The sequence below is a fragment of the Theropithecus gelada genome, chromosome 3, assembly GCF_003255815.1.
Source record: "Theropithecus gelada isolate Dixy chromosome 3, Tgel_1.0, whole genome shotgun sequence".
Classification (NCBI taxonomy): domain Eukaryota; kingdom Metazoa; phylum Chordata; class Mammalia; order Primates; family Cercopithecidae; genus Theropithecus; species Theropithecus gelada.
In genome coordinates, this window is record NC_037670.1 from 14,884,940 (window position 1) to 14,894,424 (window position 9,485).

Here is a 9,485-nt window from a genome sequence, read left to right on the forward strand (position 1 = left end):
GTTTAAGACCAGCCTGGGCAACATAGCGAGACCTCATGTCTGCAAAATATTTAAAAAATGAGCTGGGTGCAGTGGTGCACAGTTGTGGTCCCAGCTACTCGAGAGGCTGAGGCAGGAGGATCAGTTGAGCCCAGGAGGTCGAGGCTGCAGTGAGCTATGATTGTACCGCTGCGCTCCAACCTGGAGGACAGAGTGAGACTCTGTCTCAAAAAATAAATAAATAAATAGATAAGTAAATTAGTAACATAAAATGTACAATTCAGGGAGATCCAGTATGTTCACAATGTTGTGCAATCCTCACCTCTGACTAGTTCAAAACCTTTTCACTACCCCGGAAGGAAATCCCATCACCTCTCTTGTTGTATAACGGAGGGTTACAAGACCCTGAAGAAAATGACAGAATTCAGGCCCGATGGGGGCCCTGGGTTTACACAGGGGAGACTGGTTTCAGTTCTCTATGCAGCAAGGGAGGCAGGCACAGAGCTAGGGATTGAATGAGCTCTCCCGGGCTAAACAGCCGCCTCTACCCTCCCAGGGTAGGGTATGTCTATTTTTTTTTTTAAGACAGAGTTTCACTCTTGTTGCCCAGGCTGGAGTACAGTGGCGCAATCTCGGCTCCCTGCAACCTCCGCCTCCTGGGTTCAAGCGATTCTCCCACCCCAGCCTCCTGAGTAGCTGGGATTACGGGCACGTGCCACGCACACCCAGCTAATTTTTATATTTTTAGTAGAGGTGCAGTTTCACCCTGTTGGCCAGTCTGGTTTCAAATGCCTGACCTCAAGTGATCCACCTGCCTCAGCCTCCCAAACTGTTGGGATGACAGGCATGAGTCACCACGCCTGGCTAGTGCGATATGTCTTTTAGCTGAAACATACAGTAACAGGAGGCAGAGTATTTATTAGGAGATCCTCTAGTTAGATTATAAAAGATAGAGACATGGAGGAGACAACAGCACAACCTCAAAGTAGGGGCAACCTTTCCCCGCAGTAGCCAAGGACACGCCTTCCTCGGCCGCAGAGCAATCCCCAGTGATTTTCTCACCCTGAGATTCTCTGGTCCTTCCACAAACACGTCATCATATGAAGTTAAAACCTATGATCCTGGTGTCCTTCACCTTTTCCGCAAAGTCCGGCCCGGGTGGTGTTTATCTCCAACACAAACAGAGCTGTCCCTGTGTCTATGACTGCTTGTATTTGCTGATGACGTCACATCCGTCCTGGGCTGCCTGATCCAAGTGACTCAAGGGTGAGTCTCTGGTCATAGTGAGTCATGCCTCGACCCACCCTGGCAGACAAGGACGTGGCTCCAGGGGAGACCTGGTCCTCAGATTGCTAAACTGGAGTGAAACCCTACAGAGGAGGTGTGGCTGCTGATATAAAGGCTGCTGATGAAGGGACATCTCAGACCCCCAGACCCACACTCAGTACCCTGCAGCAGGCTCCGTCTATACCACATGGATAAAACTCACAACATCTCAATCCCATTTTGCCAGTGAGCAGGGGGAAAGTCTCAATGTGGAGAAGAGTCTTACCAGGACACACAGCAAGAAAGTGACAGAAGGGTTTACTTACCGTCTGGTAGCAGAGGCAGCAAAATCCATCCAACAGCAATGATTTCAAAAGACCAGTGGAGGAAAGGTGTTCCACGGGACAGGTGGGCAAAGCCAGCTTGTAAAGCATCGATCAGGACACCGAGGTTTTGGAAGTGTGGGTCCAGATTCCAGCAGCCTGAGCCGGGATTCCTCCGAAGCAACTATCTCCAAATGGTAGCCTGGGGGCATGGGTGGCCCATGGGGTTTCTTCCAAGCTTCCCTAGTCACCTGGCCTACCTGTGGCTCAGGCATTTCTCTACCATGGTGAGGCAGAGAAATAAATGAGCCAGCAGAAATAAATCAAAGTCAGGGGTGGTGGCGTGCACTTGTGGTCCCAGCTACGCGGGAGGATCGCTTGAGCCCAGGTGTTCAAAGCTACTGGGAATTATGATGGCGCCATTGTACTCCAGCCTGGACAACAGAGTAAGACTGCATCTATTATAACATAAAATAAAATAATTAAATAAATTAAATAGTAAGAAAGTTCATTCAAGAAAGTTCACTCTGTTCTCCGGATGCAATGGCGCACGCCTATAATCCCAGCATTTTGGGAGGCCAAGGTGGGTGGATCACCCGAGGTCAAGAGTTCGAGACCAGCCTGGCCAACATGGTGAAACCCCGTCTCTACTAAAAATACAGAAAAATTAGCTGGGTGTGGAGGCAGCCGCCTGTAATCTCAGCTACTTGGGAGGCTGAGGCAGGAGAATCACTTGAACCTGGGAGGCGGAGGTTGCAGGGAGCCGAAATCATGCCACTGCACTCCAGCCCTCGTGACAGAGTGAGACTGTCCCAAAAATCAAAAAAGAAAGAAAGTTCACTCCATTAAAAAAAAAAAAAAAAAAAAAAAAGTAGCTAAACTTGAAATGCATTTGCACGGTAGTTGCACAACCTTTGAGGGGGTGTGATTTGACCAGCCAGACTGAACGTGCGGGTGAAAGACCAGGCCAGAACACTTCAGCATGAGCTGCAATTTCTGTTGACAGCAGAGATCAAAGGCAGTCTTGAAGGGGAAAGAGGGGACAGCCAATGCAGGCAGTGACTTTCTCTCAACCTCCACTCAGGCAGCCCTAGCTGCTACCCCTGACTCACCTGAAGACTCACCTGGTAGGTGGCAGCCACATCTTTGGGGAAGTGCCACCAAGGAAAATCGTGGCCTCTCGCCACTCCCACAAGGTCATCTGGAGCACTGCCCACTCCAACTCCTATTGACCAGGACGGAGGGAGCCGGGGACATGACCGTGAGGTGACTTGCACCAAGTCACAGGGGATGTTATCACTGAGACAGGAAGTGAATTCCCCAGACCTACTGTTTTCCCACCAGGATGAGGACACTGTCTTTGCATTCTGTCCCATTCCAAGGAGTCCTCAGGCACTGAGGCCACAGCCTCCAGGTGCTCAGAATTGGGAAGGTGGTTTCCTGTTGTAGCCAATGTCAGGCTTATCAGGGCCTGGAAACATCTCCAGGTAAAAATGTCACCTCTTTGTCCCAGCTGCTGTGCCTACGAGGAGGAAGAATCCATTGATTCTAGACTCAGGAGTCTATTCAACCAGCAAACAGCAGTCAGAGTTGAGGGGAAAATGCACACACCCACGTATTTCGCCTGTTAGTGTCAATATCCAAATGTTTCAAAACCTAATAAGATCTAAATGACTTTCTGTCATTTTGCCATGAGTAAACAGCAAAAATCTCAGCTCCTTTTGTGTTCAGAAGAAAGCCGTTGCGAGAAGAAAAAGAATCTTGGCCAGGGACAGTGGCTTACATCTGTATTCTCAGCACTAGGGGAGGCCAAGGTGGGAGAATCGCTGGGGGCCAGGAGTTCAAGACCAGCCTGGCCGACATAGTGAAACCCCGTCTCTATTAAAAATACAAAACTTAGCCAGGCATGGTGACATGCGCCTGTAATCCCAGGTACTCAGGAGGCTGAGGCACAAGAATTGCTTGAACACGGGAGGTAGAGATTATGGTGAGCTAAGATCATGTCACTGCACTCCAGCCTGGGCGACAGAGTGAGACTGCGTCTCAAAAAAAAAAAAAAAAAAAAAAAAAAAATATATATATATATATATATATATATATGACCACCAACTCTTGATGTCAGAAAAATATACTATTATTATTATTATGATGCATTTATTTATTTTGAGACAAAGTCTTGCTCTGTTGCCCAGGCTGGAGTACAGTGGTGGGATCCTGGGTTACTGCAGCCTCAACTTCCCAGGCTCAGTGAATCCTCCCACCTTAGCCTCTCGAGTAGCTGGGACTACAGGCATGTGCCACCACATCTAGCTAATTTTTATAGAGACAGAATTTCACTGTGTTGCCCAGGCTGGTCTTGAACTCCTAGGCTCAAGCAATCCACCCTCCTCGGCCTCCCAAAGTGCTGGGATTACAGGCATGAGCTACCACAACCAGCTAAGAACTTTTTGAAAAAGAGAAATAATCTAAGAATTATTCACTCCATTGCAAGCCCAAAGGTAATCATCATTTTAGCTAACAATAATGCATGAATACTATTCAAGGACTTCTGAGGATATTGTCAATGTCGTTTTGTGGGAAGTCTTGCAGTAACAACGACTCAAAAGCAAAGTGATCTCTCTTGACAAGGTTCCTATTTTCTGACTTTGAAAAGGGATTCTGAAATTTATTTCTTAGAAGAGTGGGTGTAAAAATGATGTTCTTTGATTACATTGAAACGAAAGTGCTTTTGGAAAGTGGCCTAAGGACATAAACTCACAGACAACAGGTTTTTCAGGAGTGTCCCAATTTTAATAACGTTTCTCTCCTTTGGCCTCCATCATCATACCGGAATTTGGCAGCCCGTGATCTTTCGTTTTATTCTCAAAATATGGTCATCCCCAAAATGAAAAAATGTAAATGTATGAAAAGTCTCAGGAGAACCTTTCTCACCATTTGGATTTTTTTCAGTTGAAGATTCGTTCTGTGTGTATATGTGGAATTCAACACAATGGCAAATTCTCCCAGGTTTTAAGAACAGTATAGGCCATTTGGGAATGTTTTAGACGAAAGGAACAGAAAACTCCACGCTCACAGGTGCTGGGAGAGGCTCCGGATGTGTCTCTCCACTCGGCCAATCTCAACTTGATGATGCTCGGTCTTGTTCGTTGCTCAGAGCGGCTTACAAGATGTTGGTTACTTCTTTTTTTTTTTTTTTTTTTTTTTTTTGAGACGGAGTCTCACTGTGTCGCCCAGGGTGGAGTGCAGTGGCCGGATCTCAGCTCACTGCAAGCTCCGCCTCCCGGGTTTACGCCATTCTCCTGCCTCAGCCTCCCGAGTAGCCGGGACTACAGGCGCCCACCACCTCGCGCGGCTAGTTTTTTTTTGTATTTTTTAGTAGAGACGGGGTTTCACCATGTTAGCCAGGATGGTCTCGAACTCCTGACCTCGTGATCCGCCTGTCTCGGCCTCCCAAAGTGCTGGGATTACAGGCTTGAGCCACCGCGCCCGGCCAATGTTGGTTACTTCTTGCGTGATACCATCATATCTGCTTACTTGCCCCGCCCCCCTCTTCGTTCCTTCATTCTTTCTTTTCTTTTTTTTTCTTTTCTTTTTTTTTTTTTTGAGACAGAGTCTTGCTCTGTCACCCAGGCTGGAGGGCAGCGGCGGGATCTCGGCTCACTGCAAGCTCCGCCTCCTAGTTCAAGCGATTCTCCTGCCTCAGCCTCCCGAGTAGCTGGGACTACAGGCACCCGCCACCACGCCTGGCTAGGTTTTTGTATTTTTTAGTAGAGACGGGTTTCACCGGGTTAGCCAGGATGGTCTCGATCTCCTGACCTCGTGATCCGCCCATCTCGGCCTCCCAAAGTGCTGGGATTACAGGCTTGAGCCACCGCGCCCGGCCGGTCTCTATCTCTTGACCTCATGATTCGCCGGCCTCGGCCTCCCAAAGTGCGGGGATTAGGGGTGTGAGCCACTGTGCCCAGCCTTTCTTTTTTCTCTCCCTCCCTCCCTCCCTCCCTCTCTCTCTTTCTTTCTTTTTCTTCCTTCCTTCCTTCTTCTTCCTTCCTTCCTTTTTCTTCCTTCCTTCCTTTTTCTTCCTTCCTTCCTTTTTCTTTCTCTCTTTCTTCCTTTCTTTTTCTTTCTTTCCTTCCTTCCTTTCCCTTCCCTTCCCTTCTCCTTCCTTCCTTCCTTCCTCTCTTTCTCTCTTTCTCTCTTTCTCTCTTTCTCTCTTTCTTTCTTTCTTTCTTTCTTTCTTTCTTTCTTTCTGACACAGTCTCATTCTGTTGCCCAGGCTGGAGTACAGCAGCACAATCACAGCTCACTGCAGCCTCGAACTCCTGAACTCAAGCAATCTTCCAGCCTCACCTTTCCAAGTAGCTGGGATTACAGGTGCTCACCACCACACCTGGCTATTTTTTTTTTCTTTGTAGAGATGGGGTCTTGCTATGTTGCCCAGGCTGGTCTCAGACTCCTGGACTCAAGTGATCCTCCTGCCTCGGCCTCCCAAAGTGTTGGGATTGCAGGCGTGAGCCACTGCAACTGGCCCACATGTGCTTTCTAGGAAGTTATGAGGAGGGCAAAAAAAAAGAAAAAAGCCTTCCAAAAAAAACAAAGAAAGAGAAGAAAGGCTCCCAGAACCTCCACTATTTCACTTTTCAGCCTTCTCAGTGGACCTTTGTCTCCTTGTCTCCTACGTTTCCTTTGTCTCTGGCCAGAATGTGTCTATTTTGCTCCTCCTGACTGCAAAGAGACCAGAAAATTAGGATTCTATCTCACCATCCCCTATTGTAGAAAAAAGGGGCTGAGACCGGGCAAGGTCTCATGCCTGTAATCCCAGCACTTTGGGAGGCCGAGGCGGGTGGATCACCTGAGGTCGGGAGTTCAAGACCAGCCTGGCCAATATGGTGAAACCCAGTCTCTACTAAAAATACAAAAATCAGCTGGGCATGGTGGTGGCGCCTGTAGTCCCAGCTACGTGGGAGGCTGAAGCAGGAGAATCACTTGAACCCAGGAGGCAGAGGTTGCAGTGAGCCAAGATCATGCCCCTGCACTCCAGCCTGGCGACAGAGCAAGACCCCAACTCAAAAAAAAAACAAAAGAAGTAAGAAGTGTCTGCCCCATCTGCCTTCATATTGCCTTACCAACGCTAGAGCAACTATAGATTTTAAAATCTCTAAATACAATAACTAATGCATATAATGCATCCTTTTAGTTGGTGAGGGCGTCTTAGCGATGAGTATTAAAATAGAAAAGCTCTTTCCACCATGAATTTGGGACTCCTCTTTCTGGGCCCAGGGTACTTCCTGACATTATGGCCAAATTCATGCTAAAACTTTTATAGTGATCAGATACCCACGGGACGTGACAATGGGCTTAATGGCGAAGCTTGCCTTTCGTAGTCAGCGAAGTTTCCATTGATTCTTAAGCATTCCTGCACTTCTCGGTCAATGTCAATATGTTGGGGACATAGTTACAGAAACGCATAAACTACCACTCAAGGTTTTGCTTAATAATTTATCACTGTGTGCATTTGTCTAATGGAAATTTTTGTTTTATGCTGAATTTCAAGATCCACGAGGCTAATACGTCCCCTTTTCGTGAAACGGTTGCATTCTCTCCTTGTTCACAGTACTCATAGATTTGGGAAAATTCCAAGCCAGAGATGACGTATAATGATGAATATGGTGAAAAATGGCGGAAGGCCTGGGCTGCTGTGGAAATAAATTTGCTATAAACCTCAATAAGAGGCCAGTGTGGTGAGATGGTACCTGGCCATCTGAACAGAGCCACAGGTGTGTAGTCAGGTGGGATGCAGACAGAAAGGACCATCAGAGGCAACCCTGTGTCACCAAACTTTGCTTTCCCTGAAAGACAAAGTGTTAAAAGACAAGTAGAGGCCAGTGCGGTGGCTCATGCCTGTAATCCCAGCAATTTGGGAGGCCAAGGCAGGTGGATCACCTGATGTCAGGAGTTCAAGACCAGCCTGGCCAACATGGTGGTGAAACCCTGTGTCTTCATTAAAAATACAAAAAAAAAAAAGACCGGGCACAGTGGCTCACACCTGTAATCCCAGCAATTTGGGAGGCTGAGGCGGGTGGATCATGAGGTCAGGAGATCGAGACCATCCCAGCTAACACGGTGAAAGCCCGTCTCTACTAAAAATACAAAAACAAAACTAGCCAGTAATGGTGGTGGCAGGCACCTGTAGTCACAGCTACTCGGGAGGCTGAGGTGGGAGAATGGTGTGAACCCAGGAGGCAGAGCTTGCAGTGAGCCAAGACCACGCCACCACGCTCCAGCTTGGGAGACAGAGCAAGATTCCACGTCAAAGAAAAAAAAAATTAGATGGGCATGTTGGCACATGCCTGTAGTCCCAGCTACTTGGGAAGCTGAGGAAGGAGAATTGCTTGAACTCGGAAGGTAGAAGTTGTAGTGAGCCAAGACTGTGCCACGGCACTCCAGCCTGGTTGACAGAACAAGACTCCATTCCCCCACACACACACAAAAAAAAGACAAGTAGGCCTCATGGAAAAGAATATTCCATTATATTCCATCCCCTTGGCATCCCCTGCTGTCTCCTTTGGGGAACTGCTTAGCAGTCCAGGTGTTTTTCTTACCTTTTTTTAAAGACGGAGTCTCACTCTGTCACCCAGGCTGGAGTCAGTGGCGTGATCTCGGCTCACTGCAACCTCTGCCTCCTGGGTTCAAGCAATTCTCCTGTCTCAGCCCCCCGAGTAGCTGGGACTACAGGTGCCTGCCACCGCGCCCGGCTAATTTTTGTATTTTTAGCAGAGATGGGGGTTTCACCATATTGGTCAGGCTGGTCTCGAACTCCTGACCTCAGGTCATCTGTTTTGGGATTACAGGCATGAGCCACCTTGCCCGGCCCCCACAATTACTTTTGCACTAATCTTTTGGATCCCTAGATTTCTGTAACAGTACTTGCAAGTCTTGCCTCTCAGAAAAAGCCCCAAGTGAAGGGAAAATTGTTCCAGAACTGACTGCATCTGTTGATCAAGGAAAAATACTGAGCCTACCTGCGAGGATGTAAGTCTTTACTAAGAGGACATTTGGAGCAGTTGTCGATATTTGGAGTTTGGTCAATACAGAAAACAAATTTGCTTAGGAAAGGAAAGTCTGGAACTTTCTCTGCTAATGTTTTCCCGTGGGGAAAAAAAAAGAAAAAAGAAAAAAAATCAAGACAAGGAAAAAGGAAGATAACCCAGGCAGATCAGCTTCCACAAATCCGGTTGGGCCATCTTCCCAAGAAGCCAAATCTCAAGGAGTTTTCAGGACGACAGGTCAGCGTCTCTCCCTTTCTGCCCTTGGGAAAGGAAAGAATGTTCAGGTTATCTTGGCTTTAGGCAAATCAATAGCCTCTTCTCACAGAAGCCAACCTACACCAAGAGAAAGAGATTTCAGAATCAGGGCTGTGGATAGAAGTTTCAAAAAGAATACAGAGAGGCCGGGCACGGGGGCTCACACCTGTAATCCCAGCACTTTGGGAGGCTGAGGTGGGTGAATCACTTGAGATCAGGAGTTCAAGACCAGGCTGGCCAACATGGTGAAACCCTGTCTCTACTAAAAATCCAAAATATTAGGTGGGTGTGGTGGCAAGCGTCTGTAATCCCAGCTACTTGAGAGGCTGAGTCAGGAGAATCGCTTGAACCCAGGAGGCGGAGGTTGCAGTGAGCTGAGATCGTGCCATTGCACTCCAGCCTGGGCGACAGAGCGAGACTCCATCTTAAAAAAAAAAAGAAAGGCCGGGCGCGGTGGCTCAAGCTTGTAATCCCAGCACTTTGGGAGGCCGAGACGGGCGGATCACGAGGTCAGGAGATCGAGACCATCCTGGCTAACACGGTGAAACCCCGTCTCTACTAAAAAATACAAAAAACTAGCCGGGCAAGGTGGCGGGTGCCTGTAGTCCCAGCTACT